At 43.4% G+C, this 26,763-nt stretch overlaps 1 protein-coding gene across 1 annotated transcript in view; it reads right to left on the bottom strand.

Moving 5' to 3' along the window:
• Positions 1-26,467, bottom strand: part of LOC138489263 (zinc finger protein ZFP2-like) — a 67,512-nt gene extending 41,045 nt beyond the window's left edge. Inside the window, exon 1 of the mRNA XM_069616958.1 lies at positions 26,248-26,467. The gene's annotated coding sequence lies outside the window, so the exon portion shown is untranslated. The remainder of the gene's footprint in view (positions 1-26,247) is intronic.
• Between the last annotated feature and the right edge of the window lie 296 nt (positions 26,468-26,763).

Below are 26,763 nucleotides of genomic sequence, written 5' to 3' on the forward strand. Positions count from 1 at the left end.
ACAGAGAAGTTACTTTCCGCAACCCTAAGGGGTCTAGACACGAACGCCACTACATGTTCTTCCCCACCATCACTCTGTGTAAGAGATGCTCCTAATCCCAAAATACTGGCATCTACTGTCTAGTACGTCCTGCTTTTGACACTGAATATACCATGCGAGTGGGCCCCCTCAATGCTCTCCTCTATACTTGCAAAAATCCACTTGCATTCCTCTGACCACACATACGTTGTTCCCTTCTTGAGAAGAGGCCTGAGAGGAGTCGAAATCACTGCACAAATGTGCGACAATACTCCGAGAGCTACAGAAAATACTGCAGTTGATCCTCGTCCTTGGGCTCTGGTGCAAGACAGATTGCTTCCACTAAACTATGTTTTGGAACAATACCAGATGATGAAATCCAATGGTTTAGGTATTCTACACGTTATACACAATCCTGCACTTACTTTGTTGTACTATGAGTCCAGCCTCCTTCGATCTGCACAGGACCTCATTGAAGACCTTGTCGTGCTCTTCTGTTGAACTAGCATAGATTAGCACGTTGTCTTGAAAAATTAAAATATTCGCCATCCCCTCAAGTACTTTCTCCATTACTCACTGAAATACTGCGGCCACTGATACTAATCCAAATGGCATTGTGCAGTATTTGAAGGCTCCCTCCGGAGTAACGAAAGCTGTACGTTCTTGACAACTCCTCACCAAAGGCACTTGGTTGTAGGCTGCTGAGAGGTCTATTGCAGTAAAGAGTTTGGTTTCACCCAACATAGCCAACATTTCTGTGATGATGGGCAAAGGGTGCCTATCCACCGAGATGTTTCTGTTGAAGTCCCCAAGGTCTACAAAGTCTTAATTTACCGTTGCTTTTTGCTACCAAAACCACAGGGGACAGCCACTCAGTACCTTCCAACCTTTCAATGATACCCTTCAGCAGGAGCACGCTGAGCCTGTTCCTTAGCTGCTCCTGCTAATGGTGGGGAACTGGTCACACACCTTGTGCCAATCTTCATATCTGATGAGGTGTTCATAATCGTAACGTTTTGGCAAATCCTAGGAAAACACCTCAGGGAATTCATTTTCCACCTGTCCCGAAGTTCCAAAATCACTGGATGCTCCAGATCAGCCTGAACGCAGATACCCAATTTCTCATGTTCTTCCCAGCCCAAAAGAGACCACCCCATCTTAGCCACAAAAATGCCAACGGGGCATTTTCTACCCTTCTATTCTACACAGGCCAGAAATGTGCCCAACATTTCAATTTCAATCTCCCCATAGCCATATGGTTTCCCCCCCCCAAGATGTTTGTGAATGTCTCCCCTGAAATTATTGTCCATGGGGAGGCACTGTCTACTTTCATGGGGAACAATTTGCCATTTATTATTAAGTCATCCAAAGTCATATATTGCCTCAGTCGACCGCAGAGATCTCAAACAAGTGCCGGGCACCCACCTCAGCAACGGTTGAGTGGGTTGACTAAGTCGCTTCTTGCTCCGGCCTAATCATAACTTGTTCGACATCTTTATTGCCCCATCTTTGCAGATGCAGGTGAAATGTCCTTTACGTTTGTATTTAATGCAATTTGCATTCCGGGCTGGACAGAATAGGCTGGATGATAGATTCCTGGGGTTGTCACAATTGAAACACTATTTCTCTATTCCCTTCATTCACTCTCCTGTTCATAATTGCAGACACCTGGCTGTACTGTTTCTCGACTCTCATATAGTGGACTGTCTGTCCACGCTCCCGACCAACTGCACTGCCTGTTCAAAGGAGAGATCCTTGGCCAATAGTTTCTCCTGTACCTTGACACTATGGTGCACCTCACAAGTTGATCTCTGATAAGTGAGTTTGTCAGGGGACCAAACTTGCAAGTATGGCTCAGCGTTCGCAGTACAGCGACATATCCTTCAACAGGCTTCAATGGTACCTGGTGCCTCTGAAAGAACTTGTGCCGTTCAAAAGTCACATTTATCCTGGGTTCGTAGTGCTCTTGCAGTTTGCTCAAAGCTACAGCAAAATAGTCCAACTCACCTGACCCAATACCTGCGAGCTCAGGCATGCCATCAAAAATGTTCTGCCCTTCAGTCCCCAAGATATGAAGCTACAAAGCTTGCTTCCTTGAGGGCGTGAACTTGTCCACCCCCCCCCATCCCTCATGGCAAGTATATAGGTTTCTAAGATTTTCTTCCATCTTTCCCCATCTGATTGGGGGAGTGCCAGGCTCGGCCAGGAAAGGGGGCGATTGATCCACAGGACACAGATAGGATGTTAAAACCATTACAGCAGATGACTTATGGGGCTCACAATAGTGCAGTCACTGCAAGGATGATATCAGCAAAAATTGAGGCAAACCAATATTTTGGATCCTCCTTACAGTGTCCACTGGCTTTGGAAAAAGTTGCTCTGCTCTGCTATGTTCACAGTCTTCGTACTGCAGGCTCACACAAAAACATCAAAAGTAAAACTCACCTTACTTTGTCCACTGGTTTGGGCAAAAATCTGCCTTACTTGCGTATACCAGTTTAACTCAGTCTTCATTTCTGGAGACTGCTGGAAGCGCGTCGCAAGACTTGATCAGTTGTCAAGGGACGCGTGCCTCTGGCAAATATGGCAACGCATTGTGTTAAGGCGAGTCGGGGAGGACGCACAGCCTGGCTGAGGGTCCCTTACTCTAGTCTGTAGCGCGACACCTTGCCCAATCACGCAGCTTCGCACAGAGAACACAGTCAAATTTGGCAACAGGTCACCCTGGGGTTTTGCAATCGCACCCACGACACTACAGGGCTCTGCATCACAATCGGGAGCCCTCTTCTCAGAACCAAAGGCTGCATCAGCTGCACTTTTGGGGCCCAACAGCTGCTGCCCACTCCGGGGTGGGGAGCCTCCCCAGGTCCCTCGGTCCACCCCCTCCATAGACCACCAACTCCTTACCATTGAAATAGAAGTCTGGATGAAGGCAGGTAAGTTCTTTAATAGGACCCGCAGAGCACAGCTCCCTACTGTTCAGTCTCCAAGTGCATCTCTAAACTCTTCAGTAAACAATCTTAAACTGTATAAACAGAACATTCTAAATGACATTCCAAAGAAAGAATGCAGGTCTGTAATTAGAACTTAACAATCTTCCCAAACTTTCTCCGACTCGGTCTTTCAGTCACCTTCACGCAGCTAAGCAAAGCGTTCTCTTACCCATTATGCCTCATGAATGCCTCATTGACTCTAAACTCTCTTTGATCTCCTTCTACCTCTTTAACTGTTCTTAATATCAACCAAGGTGTTCCACAACGCCATCACCATCCTGTGCTTTAAGAGTAACTCCCTGAGCCTTTCCTCTGCTAACGAAGCAGCTTATGTTGGCTATACCATTTTCAGCCTTTATTACGGTTTCTTTTAGCCACGCACCAAAATCTTCTTTGTCCATTCTATTGTCATTTACCTCCAAACTCGAATTAATGACATCCATCACTTGTAGGTCCTGTGCTCCCTGGTGTTCAATGCAGTGTGGGGGAGTTTGTGTAAAGTGACAAGAGCTCGAAGTACAACATGCAGCCTAGTTGTCCATGTCTTCAGTGCGCAGGACATTTAAAAGATGGCTACCGCACTATTGGCTCGAGCAGTGCAGGAGAAGACGAACCCCATGCTGAGGTTCATGAACGCAAGGCACATGGACAGCTTTGGCAGAACGGAGAAGGCCGCCGGGACAGGAGGAGAAATGCCACGTGTCAGCAAGAAGGGCCGCAGAGACGCTGGGCAGAAGCTCATGGATGTTGGGCCGCTCACAGAGACAGCGTTCTCCAGTCTGAGCCAAAAAGGAAAGCTGGTGTGTGACCGTAGAGCCGCGCAGGACATTGAAAGAATGTCTGCATACTCCAAAGAGGAAAGTGGGTGAAGGAACCACACTGCAGAGGTGCGAGCAGCATTACAGACACTGGAAGTGAGTCTGCCCATAGCAGCTGGGGACCTCAGGGAGTTCAGACAAGCGTGCCAACAAATGTTTGAATGGGACGTAATTTGGACTAAGAATTTGCGTGGAGTGCAGAAGAGCACCTCGCTGCACCTCAGTGAGCAGTCCAGCCTATTCAATCCAGTCAAACCCAGATAGGAAAGAAGGACTTCCAATGAGAACCAGTCCTCCCTGGAGAAGCCTCAAGGAAAGGCACAGCATCTACCGTACACATGGGGAAAGCCAGGATGCCAAAGAGGAAGCCGAGAGCTCCGTAAACGGTCTGGAGATGCAGAAAGGGATATCAGGCTATCAGACGCAGGCGGCAGGCGGTCCTGAGGCTTTGGAAGCGCAAAGGCTTCCTGCAGAAAGGTTGGTGCTGCAGAGCCACCGCAGACCAAACAGTCTTCCCAAGCACCACAAATCCAGCGGCCGACAGAGGAAGCTGGGAGAATGCGGACGCCCTCGCAAACCAAGATAACAGGTACGCAAAGGGTCAGGGAGATGCTGGGATCCTGAGAAAGTGGTGACAAGCAAAAATGGGGGAGGAATACCCCGATCCTAGGGTCAGTGACTCTGAAAGTGACTTTGAAGAAACATTTACATCTATGATCATGTATAGTAGTGCTTGGCAGAAGAGTAAACCAAGCCTACCAAGAAAGAGAATTGCCGAAGATTGGAGAGTCTGGGACTTGCACCCATAACAGAAACACATCAGTTTCTCATCTTCATACGCACAGTACCTGGGAGGAAGGTGAACCAGGTTGGCTGTGCAATAGGTAGCACTTAGCAGGAGAGTAGACCAAGTCTACCTAGGAGGAGAACTGGCGACTTTTGGACTTGCATCTACAAAAGGGCAGTTGTTACAATAGGTAGTACTTGGCAGGAGAGTACACTAAGTCTACCTAGAAAGAGAATTGTTGAAACCAAGCGAGTCTTGGACCAGCAGCCACATAAAAAGGACAGTTGTTACTTCTCTTCATAGTCACAGTACCAGGGAGAAGAGTGAACCCAGTTGGTCGTGCAAAGGAAGAGAAACCTGGGGAAGGGAGACAACCCCTGGGATTGTGAACATTGTGGCAAGCTAAGTGGAGGGGAGACATTCTCTTAGCTCTTCAAGGAAGTGGAAAAGGAACCAAGGCAAAGACGTCATTCCCCCTGGGACTTACAAACACAGTGAGAAGCCAAGAGAAGGGAGTTGCTCTCTTGAATCCTGTGGAACTATGTTTGTTTTTGCACCATTTGGAACTTTGTGTTTTAAACTATGACGGACCTGCTGAGAAGACAACCCATTTGCACGTTATATTGAGTTGTTAGTGTGAGGGCTAGTGTTAGGGTTTTTAACAGGACAGTGGGCTTCTCTTTATTTTGACATCCAGACGGACCCATTTGAGATGTGTGTTGAGGCAGGGAAACCCCTCTTAACATTAGGGCTAGTGAGGCCTTTCCCCAACCCCATTTCCATTCAAATAAAAGTCTGCAGCAACAGAAAATGCCACCTCTGTGCCGATCTCGCACAGCTGCACCCTCACACACCTCACCCGTTCCTGCTCCCGATTCACCCTGGAGCCACGCTGTCATTAGCAGTGCTGTACTTCACCCATGCGGCAAAGCCGGTGCAATAAACACCAGTGCTGCTAATGGCAGGACAGGAAAGACATTGAACGTTGAAGCATTGAAAGGTATGTACCCTGTACATGAGCTTTAAGTGCTCTGTCAAATTGCAGCATGTTCCGAGAGTGAGAATGTGCTATAATTTTATAATGAGTACTTAAATAAAGCACATACAACCAAGCAGATACATTTGAATGCTTAGAAATGTGTGCAAGTTAGGGGTTGCCCACTATTGCATTAAGCAGAGGCATGGTGAAAAAAAGTCAATTCACCCAGTGAACGGAAGGCTTTTCACTAGGTCTCATACCCTTAAATTGTTGGTACCCCCCTCATCTCTCCTCAAAGGCCTCATGCTCCAGCCCCTTAACCAATCTCTACATGCACGTCCAGAACATGCAGCAGCTTCTACTTCGTCCCCCCAGCTGGTGCACCGCCTCCTCACAAATGGGCTCCCTCTACCTATATGGTTCAATGGTAGCTGTAATTTTACCATTGAATACAATGGCCGGGAGGGTTTCCACATCAGCAGAACTACAGAACTGCAGCTCATAGTATACGGCTGAGCAGCTTTGCTGTTGGCATGTAAAACCAATCATCAGTACAAAAGGAGAATAAGATGGTGGGGGAAAAAACGAATGCATGGAATATAAAAGTGCATTATTAGAATGTAGGTCCATGGACACTATTTGGAAGCTTATTTCACAGCTTCCCCCGCATCCAGATCCATGGTCCCAAACCACTCGGAGCTAACTAGTAGAAGATGCTGCAACTGTGGGGTATTGGTCAGATGAAAGGTGGAATAACATCCAGTTTGCATCATCTCCCGGAGAGTCTTCCTAGATATGTATCTGTGGAAGGTGCATACCAAGTGCACTCAAAGATGAAGGGATTCATGTTCTCACTACTCACTAGATCACGGTCACATGTTGAGGTTTCCTTTTTGTATTTCCAATAATCATGTGTTTAACTGACCAGAAGGCTGTTAAATCTCCTATTGTAGGGCATGGCTGACCGCTGACATGCATAGATATGAAACCTGTGTCGGCTTCGAATTCCATGACATTTGCAAGCAGTTTTGGCAAACCCCTTAATGCATGCAGGACTCCGATGCAGGGATGAACTGCCCCCTTACTCCCTTCAATGCAAAGCGCCAAGCAAATGTCAAAGGCGCTGCTGTGGTTAGCTGTGCTTTGGAGGATACCCATGGTCAGGCCGCAACACTAGCACCACCCAGATGGTCAGCAGTAATCGCATCAGGGGGAAACAGGAGTGCAAACTGTGCTTGGGGAGCTGGGTACACCATATGCAGCAGACTGGGAACGCCCGATCTCCACCTCTCCCTAGGATGTTTGAATTGACCTAGGTGTTGAGGAGCATGTCAGCCATGGCTGGCTAGTCTGCAGGGGGAGCAGCATTGTTGGGCTGTCCAAGAGGAGCACCTCTGCCGCATCTTAAAGTCTGGACCACACGCCGCAGGATTTGTATGCGGTTTTAATTAATTTTTTTTTTAACTAGGTACGTTTTACCAAAACCAAAATTCCCAAAAAAGACCCAATTTATTTTATTGGGGGTTTGCCCCCAACCCTCCAGTTTTCCTAATTTTTTTAACCCATCCCAACACCCTCCCCACCCGTTTTTATATATTTAAACTTATTTTCTGTATTTTTTTGGTATCGGTAAAACTTACCTCATTAAATAAAAGAAATCGTTATAATCATAGGATAATGCTGCAAGTCCATACCTGGCTCCTGAAAGGATTTAATAGCAGAAAGATCCTGGGGATGAAGGATTATTTAATTCAACTAAAGCAGCAGAGGTAGTGTTGAAATAAAGGTGGAATGCTTACTTGGGGTTTTCTCCAAGCTAAGTTACCCCCACCTGGAAAACGTGTAGCCCACTGCCTCAAACAAACATCATTATGAGTAATGCGCTAGTGTCTTTCGGCCCTCAGAATGATATTCGGCATTCACTACTCAGCGAGTGGATGGTGTGGTAAATCGAGGTGTGTGGCCTGCCCATATCCTCCTGAGAGGCATTAAGACTTCATGGGGGCAGTGGTCCGCTCCTTACACCTAGTACACCTGCTGCAGGTTGCATGGACCCTCTCACCAAAGCTTCGAGAGGGTGTGGGTCTCACCGTTATGAGTCACTGATCTCTTAAGCCTGGATTGGGGTTGGCTTGCTCTGTAAGACAGGCTCTTCAGTGACCAATCCTGACAGTTCAGCTAGGACATGGGTGACAGAGACATTCATCATGGTTTTGGGGACCTGCTGTCACTTTTGATCACCCCATGGGCCACTTGATGAAGAGGTGCCAAACACCTATAAAATGGGATGATCTACATCACTTATAGGGCAAAAGCACAGATACCAAATCAAGCCAAGTGCCTTATTGGGCAATACTCTAAACCTAGAATCCAAGCCCCTGTGAGGTCCTTCCCTCGCCAAGCAAGATCTGATGCCATGTCTGGATGCCTTTCGAGTATTCTCCTGACCAGTCCTCTCAACTTCAGACTGATCCCTCAACTCGATCGCTGAAATGCAAGCAGAAAACCAGCAACTTGAGGAAAGAGTGGAGGCGAATGAAAATGATCTTAGCAGGATCCCTCGAAGAATTGCATCAACTGGCCCACAACTTGAATTCCATTGTGAAAAAGTCAAGGAGGGAGAAATTTCAAATCAAACTTTCAGAGATGGGGCCGAGGGCATCCCTATGTTCAGAAATGACTTAAGGAAGTTCTCAGAGCTCCATTTGCAACTCCCATTGAGAATGGCAGGAGAATATCTCAGTGACAATGCGTGTCTTGGAAGCAAGACAACGTATAGGAACACTGGTTCAAATCCTAGAAACCTCGGTATTAAGCATGTTATAAAAGAACAATTATAATGACAGAGTCAAATGAGTCAGCGAGAAGCATTGGGGAAGTATTCCAGACCAAGGAACATACTGGAAAAACAACAGCCCCACCTTCTGATGATGCATCAGCGCTCCGGCTGTGCCAGAATGTGGCATGCAGCACTTCAGGTTAAAGACCTCTCCAAGAGACAAGTAAAATATAAGGGTCTCATACCATTTGGGTAAAAGTTCACACTGGATGCTCACACCCACAGGATGATTTTGGGGGCATTTAATTGCCACCCTCGATCTTTAGAAAGTGATCTGCCATCTACCTCAAGAGAGGGATCAACACAGGTCAAGAGGTCAAAGCAATGGCAGCGAGTGGCGGGCAGAGAACAAGCTAACCATCCATCAAAATGATTCTGTTGCTTGATCAAGTAAGATCTTTTTGTGTTAGAATACATTCACTATTAAGCTACTATGGTGGTTCTTTTGAGGGGATGGGGCTTTAGGGCATTCCCCTGTAGGCTAAACATGTATGTTGCTGTATTGCTTGATACTGAAGGGTGTACATTAAAATGTTCTTTAAAGGCCTGAACCAAGGAGTTGATGTTTTTTTCCCCCCTCTCTCTCTGTGCTCCCTGATGTAAGATATCATGATCTATGACATCCTATCGTAATTTCAATTCACTGCATCTTACTCCTGCTTTTGATGGGGGTAGCACGGCACCTATACCCCCATAGTCATTACTCCACCCCTCTCCCCTGTTACCTAATCCCGCTATTCTGCCTGCTACTTGCCCCCCTTTTAGTGCATTTTACCATGGCCAAATATCTTGCGGAAAAACTCAATGAAAAGGCTGCAAGATAATGGGAGGATATCAGCTATTAATGTAATGAAAGCAATTCCACCCTTGTTAATTCATACACATTGTTCTTTCTTTGGTTGCTAATTTGTGATGTTGTTCTTCCTCTTACAGTTCATTGGGATTGGTTGACTATTATGTATATGCTCTGTACCACCCACACACTGAATGCCCCATCCAGGGCCTTTCAGAGCCTTCCTCTACTAGGTTATTCATTATGGTGTATGCTGTAGGACAGGCATAGTATTACAAGTATGACACTGACACAATGGGTACAATTTGTAAAGCTTTTATTGAAATGGTTGGGGTTGAAGAAACTCTTAGGCTGCCCTATAACTAAGATGGGAGTAGTCTCTAGCATCAAATAATAAATAACAGAGTCCTAGAGGAGTCTGTCAAATCAAAATGGCCTATGCTAACAAAACCCAATACAAAAAAGTGAATAAAGGTGAAATGTATGCAAAGGGAAAGATCAGTGTTCAAATTAATTAAATGTGGTTGAACCAGCTCTCTCCCCACGTTCGACCTCATGGAGTAAGACTGTCCCTGTAGACAGGATGGCACACTCTGGCTCGGCTTCCAACATAAATGCAGTTCTGGAATGTGGATCGAGACCCGTCTGGCCTTCCATGTTTTAAGTCTCTTTTCTCGACTTCCAAAAAGAAAGTTTCAACTAAAAAGTTCACAAAGGTCTCCCTCTGTCAGGCTCCGACCTTTCGCCACACAGTTCTCATATGTCCCGCTCTGCCGGGCTCAGACCTCTCACGATAAAGTTCAACACAATCTCTCAAGAGCGGGGGTCTCCCTTCCCCAAGCTTACTTCACTTCGGGCCTCCCTCTGCCATGCTCGCACCACTTTCGAATGTTTAAGGCTTTCGAATGTGCATGGTTAACTTTTCAAACCACTGCAGGACCACTTTGACTCAAAATGTATAGTTCAACTTTAACTTTCCCCTTTCTAGGAGTTAAACTTTTCCATATCACTCTTGCTGCATATTTGCTTTCTCGCTTCGAATATTTTAACTTTCACAGAGACTTTCGATTGGACCTTACTTTCGCCAGAACACTCCGTTACTTAGTATTGCTGAACTTGCAGCTGCACTTTACTTCAAAAGTTCATTCACAGGTCTGCCTTTCCTCACGTCTCATTCATTCACGTGCAGCCTTCATTTGTGATAAAATGTTGCTATTTCAAACTGTAACACACACATTGGTCTTTCAGGTCGCTTGCCAACTCACTGGCTGTGTGCGTTTCTTCTTTGCTTTACGATTTCCAATTCACAAGTCAATGTTAGTACCACAGGCTTGGTCATGCCTCCCCAACTCTACCGTTCACCCGGGAGGGTCGCTGCCATCCTTGAAACAAAATGTAGTTTTCACTTGCAGGATATGGCCCTTCTCCACACATCTCTTGCGGCCTGCCAGAGGCAACAACCTCCAATACGGAGGTTTTCTGACCCACTGCTCTCGCCCCTTGGTCCAACGCTCTGCTCCAATAGGTGTGCCCTAATCCCAGAAGCCCTGCTCGTTCTCGTGTTCCACCTTGCTCGGAGTATGTCTTTGGGTTCTGCCTTTTATACGTGTGAGGAGAGCGAATTGATATCGGGTGTATGCACTTAGAATTAAGTGCCCGACTTTGCCTGACCCGGTTAGTGAGGGATGGCCAGTAAGATGTGTGAAAGTTAATGTTGTTACTCTCAGTCACCCTCTTCCTCGGCCCAGTGTTTGTGTAAAATGGGGTCAGGGTTGGGACCTCGAGCATCCTAAAATAAAGGATGGGTTGGATAAACAAAATAAGGGGGGGGGGGATACCACGTCTCACCCGACTCCCCGAAGACCCCTCTCGCGGGTGATCCTCCAGCATTGGTCCACCCCCAGGAACTGGATCCAAAAGTGATGGCCGTGTACTGGCCACCTGGATGACAGGTCCCCGAGGACTAGCGGGTGAGACATTTGTTTCTCACAATGCATAGAAAAGAAACGAAAGGGGCGGGTGTAAATACCATGCTGAAATCATGATGTATCCTAATGGTGAAACTTCTATCACTTAATATACAGGGAAAGAAAAGAGGATGAAGACTTAGCACATTGATACGTTTTGCTCATAGATATAAGTTTTATTTGCAAGAGACATTTTTATTGAAATCAGTTAAAAGGCACAGTTTAAACACCAGAGAGAGACCCAGAATGTCAGGTTTTGGCCAAAATTAAAACATATATCCTCTTTGGCCTTTTACACAAATGCACGTTGCTGCAAAGGGCCGATACTGAATAAACAAGGCAGATCAATATTACCCAAATGTGCCCTGAACTGTCACCAGGAGGTTTTTTATACAGGATCTCTTAGAGAACATTGCAAAATTTGTGGTTGGTGGATATTGTTATAGGGAGGAGTTAAATTTAGTATTGGGCCCTCAGGTCTAGACATGGCCCATTTTAAAGCAATATAGCAACAATATATCTTGCAAATAAAATCGATGAAGAGGGCTTGCATGGTGTTTGTAGAGAATTACATGGCAACGCTTTTAATTTTACACTCACTACAATGTACATCATATTTATTCCAGAATAAAAATTATTTGGTTAAAGTTTTGGATTTCCAAATTAGCCCCATAACTATTTCTGATCTGGACGCAGTGTCTACCTATTGATCTCTTTGATACCAATGGGAAAGAGGGTGGTTATTTCCAGAGGTGGCGAGGGATCTGGTACTGGGGGTGGGGAAATCTAAAAGAATTTGGGATTTCTGATTTAACTCCCCGGATGATACAAGGCCAGAGAATACCTCGATACAGTCAAAGCAACCATTAGAAGGAAACTGTTTGTGATGCTGGCTGAAAAAAGGGTCTAGCCCACTTTACAGTTTCACCACGGTTTTTTCCCCGACTTTTTCCTCCACTTTATTTGCTGTGAAAAAACCACATGGGGCTAAGGTATATATGGGAGGTGATGGGTTGGGGTAGTAAGGGGGGTGCGGGTTGTTCTGCCATGCATTTTTGCAGCCAAAAGGGCAGTAAGATCAGCCAAAATAAATTCAGGCGAAACTGTAGGTCGGCGATAAAAAGTCAACGAGCGTGCACAGAACCAAAAGAAGAAAGGTGGTGCATCTTACAGAGCAGCAACTGTTACACAGAATCAGAAAATGGGACTAGGCTCACACAACTCACCTGACCCCTGCATGGCATAAACAGCAATTGGCTCTACGAGTCATCTCAAATTGTTACTCACTGAAAAGACAACAAGATTGCCTAAACCTCTGCCAAAAATATTATTAATAAATACAGCAGATACGATTCTGGCTACTGTGGTAAACCGGATATAGTATGGGTGCGATTATCGGTTTACCACAATTTTCTCAGAAAGGAGAGTCAAATACCAACTTAAGATTTCAAGAATTGTTGTTAACCTTTTTTGTACAATACTAAAGTAGCATGTGCCAGAATAATGATAAAACTCAATCAGGATGCGCTTGTCCCTCACGTTGCGTGTGATGGGGTCTCACAGAGGCAGATGTGATTGTGAAAGGTAAAGGCCAATATCTCAACAAAACAAAGTCTCCTACTCCAAAGGGTTCTGCCAAACGGGCAGTCTCGTCCAGTTCAACAAACAGTTTAAATAATCGAAGCCCAAGGAAGGGTGCAAAACAAAGTGTTCCAAAGTTCTGATCAGTCTCTACAAATGATAGAGTCAAAGCAAAAGGTTTATTCCTCACAAAGGGCTTTGTCGTTCCCATGTTTGAGCCAGCAGAGGCCTCCCAGTTATCTGCCACTTAGGATTTCACCTTCGTTTTGGGGCAGGATTGGGCACGTTTCTATTCTATGATCTCACCTAGTGCACCAGGATGACTCTCATAAATCCAGTTTACTCGGTCGCCGGAATCTTCGCTATGGTTACTGGGTTAGTGCTCTAGAAAACCAGCTGGCAATGTTTTTCCTCATGCAGGTAAACCTTGGTCCGATGCCCTTGAGGGGCTTTTCTGTTCCAACATTTCTCATGAGAATCTATTCTTGTGCTTCCCCCTCCCTTTTTTCCCTCCTGATGTTGTTACTCGTCGAGGACCTCCTTATGGAGTCCAATTGTTATCAGCTGAATCAACTGTATTGGCACCTGGAAAGGGGTTCTACCTGGTCTGTGAAACGTAAAGTATATTGTTACCTCCCACATATACAGAGCTGGAATGTCAAAAAAAGAAAACGGTTTGCCAGCTTGACCCAGTTAGCTAGGTTATTCATCGGCGCTTGGTGGTGGCGAGTTGAACAACCATCTTTCATGACTTGGTGAGTGAACAGATTACCAGTGCACTACCAAACACACAATCTATGTATCCCAGACAGGGCCCAGTTGTGGACTCACCTGCCCTTAGAGACTGGGCATTCTCAATATGTCCAGGCCAGAATTATTTTCCTCTTACAAATGCATTTGTGTGGCTGTCTCTTGTCCATTTTCTGTCTCACTACAGAGGGAAGTTTTTTTTTTATGGCAGTTTGGTTTATTTGAACCTGTAAAGGCACACTTGATTCCTTATTCAATATGGGTGGATCGTGGGAGATGCTGTTTTTATGTTTATTATTCATTTGAAAAATAGAAGATATTGATGATGTGTAAGTACTGCTTAATAACTATGTAATCATTCATTCTCCAATTAAAAGGTTGTGGTGTAAACATCATGCTTCATTCAAGGTCTTTAAGTTATTAGATCGGGATGAGGTTTAAAAAGTATCTCAAAGAGCACTAGCATTTTATTACAAACACAACAATCATGAATAAGGGCTTTCTTGAAGCAACACTTATGTGGATAATGGCCAAATATTGTCTGAAATGATGGACAAGCTTGTCCCCCTCACAAATCGAAGAGAAAACTTTAAAGTCTGCCTAAGGAGTCTGAAGGTAAGTGAATACTGAAAGAAAAACCTTACACGTGGCTGAGCCAAGATGGTGACCACATTCTTCACATTTTTCACAGAGACTTGTAAGCCCACATTGAATAGTCTGGAAGCCATACAAGTACATCACCAGCAAGGCTAAACCCTGCAACCACCTAAAAAGCATGCGGATTGGCCCCTCCCACACTACATGTTCTTTCACACAACTGAAACATTCAGTTTGCGACATTTTTTCATTGATAGAAAACTGACAATTAGCCAGAACACATCCACCAACCTCTCTTAAGTGTTGCTATAATTCATACCAAAAACACTTAGAGGATGATCGTTGAAATTCTTGACCATCGCCTTGGGTGGCTACATATGGCCATTGACCAGCAAAATCCATCCAACTACCTACTAGACGCCAACCAACCAACCTTGTGAAATCTACATTTAAAAGTCAAGCCCCATATTGGCTAAAATGCAAGAATCCATACTAATTCTTAGAGAATATCAGAATGACCTTTAAAATGGCCAGCTAGAACTCATTCTACAAAAAAACCCTTGCTAAACCCCACTGACTTAAATACCGTTTCAGCAAGTTACCGGACTACCCTTTCTAGCAAAGGCTTAAGAAAGCTTCATCCATGAGAATGATTGTGGCAAAAACCAATCTTCTTATACTGTAGGTCTAGCAGCAGCACCATGATGGAAACTCAAAGATGTCAACAATGCACTTTGCATATTGGATCAGTAAGACACAACCTCACTCTTATTCCATGCTCTCTCCACCACTGGGTTTGATCTTCAAATCTTCAGAACAAAAGAAAACTTCCAATCACTCCTTAACTTCTCCCCTAATACAACTCATACCCACTTGTACAATATAGCAATAGGTTGCAAGGGGGGGGGGGGCACTCAATGAACAGTAGAGTCCTTTTCAAGTTTCCAAGACTTTTATAAATCTACCCAAATATATTGATGACCTAGCTCTCCACTTTTTCTCAAACCATTGATCTCAACGACTGATGCTTGCACATTGGCTCCCAAATGCCCTATCCACAAAGCTAGTATTTGTCATGTCCTGGGTTTGACACTTCACAACTCATGAACTACTTCACGGGAAGGCTATACATCTCAACCTAACGGCCATGACCTCCAATAACATCTTCAAACGTCACCACCTAATACTGCAAGACCGCACTGTGGGAGGAATCTACTAACATAAGTAAGCAGTTAAAAATGTATTCCTAAAAACAGAAGTCTCTCTACAACACTATCGCTTCAGAATCGTGTCTTTATCATCATTACCAAGCACCTCCTTAGCGCTTGTTCTTATAGAGTTTGGGCTTTTGCTCACTACCCATACCTCAAGGCTTCTGGCTATTACAATAATGCTAGATCTTCATTATCTGTATGGTGCTCTGGAACCTACATTCAGTAATTTATTAAGAAATGCAAGTGCAATGGAGAAAGACCAATCAAAGGGCTATTGTCTTTACTCCCATCTTCTCATCCAAGATCTCAGAGGTTTGACCATCTACCTGTCTTCTCAATTTCAGCTCCTACCCCTTTCACGGAATGCCCTCCGAGACCTATCCTTTCTTGTTTTGGCTCATTCTCACTTACCTCACCTGCCAAACTAATGCAAATTTTTTCTGAAAACCAAATTGTCCTGTGCTCTGGTTGTCACCGTTGCTCCTCATTTAACAAAAAGGCACTGCCACATTTTATCTGCTCCTACCTCGCCTCTCTCTTCAACCTCTCTCAAAATAGGCATTTTCCCCGCTTGTTTCAAAATAGACAGTTTACCCCTACTTAGGTAGACTTCAGTTCACCCCAATAACTGCAAATTATTGATTTGTTTAGCTCCTCCCCGGCTACTCCAAAGCCCTTGGATGTGTAGACTTTAATCAGATCACCAACTACCTGGATACAAACAATCTCGACTACTTATCCACACTAGAATCCTTAGCTGCACTCCAAGAAAATAGCAGTGACTTGTCTCCAACTTGCTTACCACAGTCCAACACTCCAAACTCCCCTCTTCCTTTTTGGCCTTGTGGCACCAATTCACACTGTTGATCAACATGCTCTCTTTCAAAACGGCATGCCTCTTATCTCGAATAAATCATCCCCCATCTCCTGGAAATCCAATATGTCTGATTCCATCTCCACCCTCCCCCATGAAAGTTTCCAAGGGTTCCATTCTGAGACAAAAATGCTTGAACATCTACACCTCATCTATGGGTAAACACACCTTCTCCTCCAGTGTCCACTACCACCCATTTGCTCACAATACCTAGATCAACTTCTCCTTTCCTACCTTCTCTCTCATCTCCGCCCTACTACTTTGTTTGTCTTGATAACCGCTAGGTCTCATTCACTACTCCTTTGGCCCGCAACAAAATACTTAGCTTAACTACTGCTACTCTGGACAGTCTGCCCCATTCGTCTACCATTTCTGCTCACAGACTCCACCTTGGCAGGCTCTCTATGCAGCATCAATCCTGCTTACAATTTTTCTAATCCCATTTAGATCTATCCACTGTCTGACCTCCTTATCTAGCCAACCCAATCACCCGCTACTCTCCTCCAGGTATCTTTTTCTCCTGCATGTGACTTTCTGTTCCCAGACCTTAAACCCCATGCTACCTCCCACATATGCTTTTTTGCATTACTTGACTCCCTCAAATGGAATTCCCTTCAACCCAATATCAAAACTAGATGCACCATCCCTGCATTCACATCTCCCCTTTAACTCAAACTGCTCTCAATTAAAGTGGATACTACCGTTGGTACACGTCACACTCAATTGATGTCCTTCTTTCCCGATATACATACTATACGTTCCCACTGCATTATAACTATTTCACTAACCGTATATGCTGTAGATAACCTATGTTGTCTCTCTGTGCTGTCCACAGTCCATGTTCTTACTATTATCCTCCCCTCTACCAACTGGGTCAAAACCTGCTCACGTATCCTTGAAGTACTTGTAGCGTCAGGGAAAATTTAAATATAGGTAAAACTATGGGTCAATGCCTTCTTTTTTTTACACAATGTAGCTGAGTGCAGGCTACTCCACCCTTTGACACTATTTGGTACTGGTAGTGAACCACAGGTTGACTGACGTATTAATTAATCTTTCCTTATATGACAAGTAAAAGTCACAATCTGGTAAAACAAAAATGTATTCATAGTATAACAAAAACACTGAATTTTAAAACAGATAGATCAAAATCTAACAATAGTTCTGCTGTATTCAACTTGTTTAGACACAGCTAGTCTGGATCAAGTTTGGGACTTTTTGGACCTTGGCTTTTCATTTTGGGTGCGCTTTATGTTTTGGTGAACTGGTTTTTCTTTTCTGGATTATTGTGACTCGGGACTTGGTTTGTGTTTCCTGAAACCATCACTTGGAACTGTGTGGCTGTTCTCCCCCACCCCCCTTTGAATTACTGGATTCCTGGAACACTAAGTGTGACTTTTGCAGCTCCTGGTGGAATCAACAACAACACCTGAACTGCACAGCACCCCATTTGATGCGCCCTCTTGCCATTTGGGACAGGCTCTGCTTTTCCTTGTTCGCACTGGTCCTGGATCGCCTTCTTGGTACACAGGCCTTATCCTGAACTAGGTAGGTGGTGTTTCACAGTAGTTCAACAGTAGGCGTGTTCCGAAGGGGTCAAGATTGTAGATTTGGTCCTAAATTCTGTTTCCTTTTCAGCTACCAAGCCTGGTGCTGCAGCTTCCTGTTCATCTTTAGGGCGCAATGACTGGCTAGGGAGTCTATTGTTATTTCTCTCTGGCTGGTAATTGGGAACACAGGTATACGTTCACCTGGGATTCTGAATCACGACACAGAAGGCTTTAATGGCAACCCTCTGAGCCCTTCGAATAGAGGCTGTACAACCCCTACTGGAGAAGCTGCATAGCCACCAGGACCCCACAAGAGAGATAACATCTTATGTGTGATGGTCCAAGCCATGTAACTAGCCCAATGCCTGCTGTAGGATTTTAAAGTAGCCAGGTGACAGGATCTTTTCACCAATAGGACTACTTGCTCTGAGGCCTCTGTCCCAAATGCCATGCCTCTATTTCCAGACAACCCACCCCATAAACAAACTGCCCGACAGGAGGCAGTTTCTGTATACTAATATGGGGCGAGGTCTGTTGGGAATCCACCAAATTTGCTCCACCGTCAACTCCAGGAGGAGCAGAAACCAAAAGCATCTTAGCTCTGAATTCCATTATCTTCTGAAATACTTTAAGAATCTGAAGAAAGGCATAGAGGAGGCATGCTTACCAAACAACGGACATTGGGCCGAATTACAAGTTCAGCGATGCAGGAAAAAAAGTGATGTTCATGATGTAGCTGCCACTTTTATTGGCGGCAATGAAATTACTGCTGTTCCCTACACCAACGAATTATACATTTGGAAGTAAAGTGAAGGATTTACCGCCAGCAGAAAGCTTATCCATAAAAAAAATAAAACGCGGGTTTATAGTGGGTAATTCCGCCCTCGATACATCCTCCAAAAATCCACATTACGTCCTATGGACTCTGAAAATGGGGAACACCACTTCTAATCCTGTGGTAACTCCACGAGACCCAATGGTGGCAACGGTAATTGATTTTGGTGCTAAATCTGTAGATTTACCGCCGAATTACCACCAAACTCATAATAGGGCCCATTGTCTCTACCTCCCAAGCGCCCTCAGATGGTAACCAGGAGAAAAACGCAGGGTTAACTGAATTTAACTGGGACGTGAAGACAGATGGAGTTTCAAACCTTGAGCAGATTTCCTGTAAAAACCATGGTTCCAGATTCCATTTCAGAGAGGGGGAATTTCCTGCTGGTGGTACCATTTCTGCATTGTCCACCCCTCTGATATGGACCACTCGAAGAGACCAGCAATGCCTGGTGCACAATATGGACCTCTGCACACCTGTTGAGAAATGACATGGTGGTGATCATCTATGAACTGACTAGTACAACTCCCCCTTCAGCTGCTTCTTGAAACATGGGAGGGCACTGAACAGCCACCAATTATTTCCAGTTGGAGGAGCAGGTTATTACTTCCGGGCCGCCACTACGTCTGGTGACAAGTTAGATACAGTGTAGCTCAGCATACTATTACGTTGGCATTGGTTGTACGAGTGGCCGGACAACAACCACTCAAAGTGAAGCCTTTGGGCATGTTCCCAATATGTACCCACTACTGTATAGTGGATATCAGAGACTTGTTCACCAGAATGAGGACCTTAAACTCCTGAGGCCGGGATCCAGTTTTTGTGTGTGTGAGACACCAAGGGACAAAGGTGAATCCTTGCCCAAGGAACCATCTCAACGCATCACACCTTTTGGCCCATAATCCAAAGGAATAATCTTGCAGATGACTGAGCAGATCCCTACATTTTCTTGCCCTGTCGTGGGGAAGAAAAACACTGGTCAGGTATGTCCTGAAATATGATCCAATGGAAGATGGTGGGATTTTTGCTTGTTTTTAAAAATTATACTTATTTGTCTAATAAATACAAATGTATTACACATGTTATATTCCATTGTACATTTAAGAACACACTTTTTTCTCTCATCTCACCGACCAATGTAAAATTAATTATTTAGCACACTTAAAAATCAATAGGACGGTTTTGCCCTTCTTCAGTGGTAATGGTCTCATATTGTTTTTACTTAATGAAAACGAATGTAGGGTCTTCCATTAAAGACAAACAGCCTTCATTGGATAATTGTCCTTAGCTATACTGATAGGTATCTTTTCTCTCCATTTCTGATCAACCTTTTACACATGCACAGCAAGGTACCTCTTCTTCACCCTTGCATGAAGAAATACTGTACAATGTTTTCCACTCTAAACACCTACCAAAGTTGCAATTTCAATAATAATTACTCAAGCAAAACCTTAAAAAGTCGTTTTGGGCGTTTAAAATTGGATTGGATCAGTAAATATCTTGCAGTTTCTCCCAAAATTCTAATACTCGTATACGCTTTACGCCAAGTCTCAGTCCCAGACACTTTTAGCAAAGAACTTGTTTACTGTTTTACTGTATAGCTGAAGGAAATTATACATTGGATACATTATTCATTCTTTGTATTCCTGTCTTAGCTGCCTTTGAAGGCTGAATGAAATGTTTCCCCTCAATACTACTACCAGTTTGGTCAATGGGGAAAGAGCTGTACTGCCTTGACTAGAAATGCCTGCCCAGCTAAAGAAGTTCAGTGGAAACAGTCCAACTAAAATAAATCAGACAACTTGAGTATCTTATCAGGAAAGAGATCAATCGTAAACTTCAAGCTGTAACACTAACCAAGTATTATAGAGCTCAACGTATCCCTAGAGGATTACGGATGCCTGTACGTCCAACTTTATGTAAGGAAAACAAGGAGTTGGTTTGAAAATGGGAAAACATATTGAACAAGTGTTCACTTGACCATACAAGAACTTTCCAACGAACTGAAATCCATCACAACTGACACTGAGACTATTAAAACTGAATTAAGTGAATGCTTAAGTAATGATTAAATGAAAAACATGCTGGAAGACATTGACAAAAAACTAGAACAATACAAATCAGAACTAGAAAGTAAAAAGATTTGCAAATTCAAAAGAGACACCTATGATTACCATAACGATGAGGTTTACACCTGGATGGACAAATATAGACAGTCTGGACAACCTCAACACTCTAGGAACACCTCTGATCAATCCAGCTCAGACTCAGATATACAATCTCGCTTAAGTACCTCAATAAGGCCTACTCCCCCTAATGAAGAACAAACTACTGCCACAGAGGACACTGTAAGGAATGAAGACCGAGCACCCAGAGAAGAGAGACTGCCTAGACAGCCTTTTTTAGACAAAGGGAAAGCAAGAAAAGAACCAGGAGGGGCCACTGGAAAAGAAAGCTCACAAACCAGAGGTGAGATATCCGAACAGGAGAGTTTAATCATCAATATATCCAAACGCAATTTAAGTAACATCGAGAAACAAATCCTTCAAAAAGGACTGAGCTTTGAACCAACTCACAGCACTAGCCTTTTTAATACCAAGGTAGATCTCTTCAAATTTGTTCAGAAATTGAAACTGAGGGCATTTTTTTCTGAGATTGAAATACCTGACGAACAAAAAAGCAATAACTATCTTGAACTTAAATCCAAGAGCTCTTTCACACCACCTTTACCACATGGCACTATCGATATTTTTCATGAAGCTGTCCTAAGAGATCTGAAGAAAATTTCCTTTCGAACACCTAAATTTCGTAATCTCAACCGCAGGGATCTGTCGGTCATTAGGAATTTGTATGAAGCTGAAATGATTACCATTCGACCAGCAGACAAAGGCGGTGCTCTAGTGGTGATGGATTCTGTCGATTACAGAAACGAATGTCAGAGACAACTAAGTGACATCAACATTTACAAAGTAATACTTTGTAACCCAATTAGAGACATTTCGAATAAGCTTAAAATCATGCTTGTAAAGGCAGAAGAGAATGAATGGATAAGCGAAAAAACAAAAGATTTTTTGACTCAGAAATTCCCTCAAACTCCACACCTCTATTTACTTCCTAAAATCCATAAATCCCTTCTGAAACCTCCTGGTCGACCGACCCATCGTCGCTGCCACCAATAGCATTCTCCAACCTCTTGGCATTTATATTGACAAGATTCAGCAACCAATCATACAGAAACATCCCACCTATATCAAAGATACTATGCATTTCTTGAACAGATTGGCTAATATTCAATTGGAAGAACAAGACCTCCTAGTAACCATTGATGTAAATAGCCTATACACCTCGATTCCTCACAGTCTTGGCAAAATAGCAGTGGATTGGCTTCTATTACAAGAAGAGGAAATAGGGGCATGTAAAGAATGGATCATGATGTTGCTTGACTTCATTGCACATAATTCTTATTTTCAATATGATAAACAATATTATTCACAAATCAGTGGCACGGCCATAGGGGCCACCATGGCTCCAGCATATGCCAATTCGTTCATGTTGAAATTTGAAGAGGACCACATTATCAAACATCCAGTTTGGCATCAGTACATTAAGCATTGGGGTAGATACATTGACGATATCTTCCTAGTGTGGACTGGTCCACACGTAACTCTAGACTCATTCTTGGGATATATCAATTTGATAGATGAAAGAATTCAATTTACGCATGAAATAGGCCATCCTAGTGTACACTTTCTAGATGTTCTAGTGATTCCAAATGTACCATCATTCAACAAAGAGGTTTATCACTAACCAACTGACAAAAACAACCTTCTCCACAGGATGGGTTTTCACCCAACAGCCACAATACGCAGTTTAACATATAGCCAACTGCTACGTATTAAAAGAATCACTAACATAGATTCTAAATACACGCAAGAAAAAGAAGAACTGTTCCGCAAATTTAAAGCAAGAGGCTTCAAAGAAGATGAACTGAATCTGGCTGTAAAGAAAGCAGATACACAAGAAAGAACCCATTTACTGGAGACAAAAGTATCCAACAGCAAAGAGAATCCACTGGTTTATGTTAGCAAATACAGTGTTCAGTCATCTAAAATCAAGAAGTCAATCCTCAAACATTGGCCGATTCTAACCTGCGATGAGAAATTCCAGAATCTGTTTCAAGAAAGACCTGTCTTTGCTAATCAACGAAGCAGTAACCTGAGGGACCTGTTGGTCAAAATCAAACCCAAAACAACCAAGAAAGTGCTGTCAAAAAAACAAGGGACATTTCTGTGTATGTCGTGTAGCAATTGCAATAACATTACTAAGGGCAATACAGTCACACACCCCAGAACTAGAGAAAAAAATAGAAATTAAGGACTACTCTACTTGCATGTCAGAAGGAGTTATATACTGTATCAAATGCCCTTGTGGCCTACTGTATATTGGACAAACTAGTAGGAAGGCACGAGTAAGATGGAATGAACATAAATCAAATGTTAGAACCGACAACCAACACTCACCAATTGCTAGACATTTTAATCAAGCAAAGCATCAGATAGCACAAATGCCATTCCAAATTCTGTAGTAGCGCGAATGAAGAACATTAACACAAGCACTACCAAAAGACTCTAGCAACGTGAAGCATATTGGATCGAAAGACTCGATACAGTATCGCCCCGAGGGCTTAATGAAGAACTGAATCTACACTGTTTTATATGAAAGAGTCACCATCCAATTGATTTTGCCTTTTCTTAACTTTCTCTCACAGCAAATGTGTTTAGTAACCAATGACACTGGCTGTTGTCAAGCCAGACATAAGACCTTAAATAATGCCATAAGGGGTTTGCAGCTAGGAGAATGACATTGATGAGAGTGGCACAATATTGCAAGTAACTTCAAGGAATGATTGGTTTAGTTTCTAGTACCTGTGCACTCTGTCTCTTCTTGGATAGGTATATTTGTGTAACATATGCACATAACTCAACAGGAACCATATGTTGAACATCAGGATGAGTCAAAGACTTTTCTTCTGAACCTCTCTATTGCGCTCTGCATTCATAGATTTGGTACTTACGGTCTTTAGATGTTTGGAATATGCCATGAAATGTTTATTATTAGATCTATATTCTTTTGTAATCCTTTTTACTTACAGCCCATTATATCCGACATGACAATTTATTTTGGTTTAATGTCAGGTTTAGATGACTCCATTAGACTTATTCACTCTTTTCCATTACCTTGTTTGCTTTTATTTTTATTTTGTTAGATATACTGCAAAAAGATGTGACTGTCTATTGTAAATCGTTTGTGCACCTGCGTATATTTTGTCAGCATTGTAAATACTCAAATAATTATTAGCCGCAATCTACACCCTGTAGTTTTGCTGTCATTTTATACATTAACAAAAACGCATTGTTACGCTATTATGTAAATATTGTATACACAAGCATTTCTTAGATACGCTTGCGCTCTACCAGTACACTACCGTCATTTCTCTCTACTTATAACTCCTCGCCGTTGCTGTCCTTGTCAGTAGCCTATTGTTTTTGGCTTTCAGTAACCGCTGATTCATACATAACTTAACCAGTTGTCACGTCTCTTTAGCATCAGACGGTATTGGCTTGTTTCCATGACTCCAATCAACATTAGCGTAACATTACGCAACCATGTCACACGTCTAACAAAAGCATCTCCATGACAACGCTCGCATTTATTCACTAACAGCTCACGGCCAGATTAAGACCGCGTCTGACTGTGTCTCCACTTTCATTTCAACACTACGGGGTAGGTTACCTATTAAAGTGTATTTATGCCCATGCATTTGTGTATGGCCAGCTAGTGAATGCCATTTTGAAACTCAGATTTCCTTTGTTTGAGGGCGGGATTATTCGCGCTCTGGTAGTTTTTGAACAGAGTGTAAGCTTACACGCACCTAGCTTACAGCAATGCTGCTGACAGCCTTAATGGCTTCCATCACATTCCTGCAATAGAATGAAGAAAGACTTATCTTCTTCTGAGGTAAGCTTTCTCAAATATTTCACCACGGCATCTTTCCAACCTATTTTTGCAGATGGAATTGTTATAAGTTTACATTGGAATAAAGGCTTTTAACAAGCAGTACGGGCAACAAAACTAGTAACGCGTGTGCCATAATAGTTTCTAATACAGCAATATATACAAGCAGGTATGTGTTCCTTTACCGTCATAATGCAGGATGCAAAATTGCAATTCTAAACGGGATGACTATTGTTTGTATGTTTATGTAAGGATTTGGGTCGCATTTAAAAGGATTACACTTTAATGTTTCATAAATACACAGCTGGATATTGTTCAGACTACTAGAGATTGTATACAGAAACTAGTAGGAAATTTCCGGTACTTTTTGAATCCTGAAAAATAATGGCGTAACTTACAGCTTGATGTGAATGGAAACATGATGAGGTCATTAGTAGCATTATTATGATGTAATAGTGACAGGGTCAGGCATAAATACAGGTTTTTTCTCTACTTGGGATGGTTACTTGTGGTAAGCAGCTTAATGGATTTACACAAGTACTCGATATGACTGTTTTTCTTGTTTTCTCTGTTTGTGTTCTTTTCCTTGTACTACAGAAATTCGCCCTGATGAAGGACCAAGCATAGGTCCGAAATGCATTGGCATATTATTTCTGCTGCTTCTTCTTAATAAATGAAGTAAAGAAGTTATTTACTAAAAGTTCCATTTCGGACATATTTCTTTCAAGAACATTTGGTGCCTTATGAGGCGCAATTATTCACAATTTATTCATCCACTACATATCAATGTACCTAATGTCCTTCAGTAGTTTTTACTACAATTGGCGACCCAAGGTCTGATGATAATTTTTTCTCATCAGACATTTATGCAACTGCCCAGCTAAAGAAGTCTCACCCTCTTTTATTAAGGTGGAAAAGAAAGAACCGGATTATTGCTTCCATCCTGCTTTGTAGGCTCGGGATGCCCCAATTCAAGCCTTATTTCGGCCACTGGTCTGTGCAGATTGCATACTAAAGTTATGCATCAATATTAGATCAAGGGGGTCCCAAACTAATTCCAATTGCCAAACAGAGCTACAGATGTGATTTTAGCTTCATACGTCTGTTTTAGGTTTAATAGGTCCTCATATAATATAACTAATTTACTCCGATCAGGGGGCCAGACGCCTTGTTTATTTACCTTTCAATATGATTTCCTAATGTCTTGACTATAAACCCATTTGAAATTAATCCATGTTCTACCAAAGGCTGAGATTTTTTTCTTAGAGAGTGTCACCTTCAGTTCATTCAGAAGACAATGTTTCCCTCCCACATCCATCATACATCTTTGTTGTAGCCCATAAGGCTTTGGTGCACCTAAATTCACAGGGCATCACTCACTGTGCAGAAAATCACAGGGTGACACGCCTATTTTCTATATTGAGAGGGTTATGCAGCACACACCTTCCCTGAATGTGCAGGCCTCCAAACACACTTCTCTGTATCACTCACCCCCTCAGTTCACAAGGCAGCACTCACAGTACCTAAATTCCCAGGACACTCACTTTGTCTTATTCACTGGGCAACACTCGCCTTCTCTATACTCACAGGGCATGACAGCACTCACCTATGAATACACAGGGCATCACTCGCCTTACCTGAAATCCGCTGGGACAATTCAGTCCTGATTTTCAGCGTGATCATTCTCCAGGTGGACGTTTAGCATATGATATTCAACGGGCTAGGGATAAGGATCTCCGTCACTGGACACAACTGCTTCCTTCCCTGCGGAGGAAAGAGCTCAATCCCAGTGGCAGCAAACTTGGAAATAACGCTGCTCAGTTGCCTCCTAGTGCGCATGCTCAGTAGACAGACACTGCTCACCTTGCGTGCTCAGCGTAGAAACACCACGCGCCGACCTCAGTCCTTAGAGGGGACAGGATAGTACGGCGGCCGGAAACGCTCACCACCGCACATACGCAATAGATCCTCAATGCGATTGAGGAACTGGCTGCTGACGTCTTTTGCTTCAGGCAGAGCCGGTGTTGTGTAATATTGGGTCCACCCCATACCTTTCCGGTATCCCCTGGTAACGTGGCCGAAGATAGAAACAGACTGAAGCAGCTGAAAACCGAGCTGCGATCCTTCTGTCAGTGTGCGAAGAAAGGACATGA

This window comes from Ambystoma mexicanum, chromosome 9, assembly GCF_040938575.1.
Source record: "Ambystoma mexicanum isolate Mex_15411 chromosome 9, UKY_AmexF1_1, whole genome shotgun sequence".
Taxonomy (NCBI): domain Eukaryota; kingdom Metazoa; phylum Chordata; class Amphibia; order Caudata; family Ambystomatidae; genus Ambystoma; species Ambystoma mexicanum.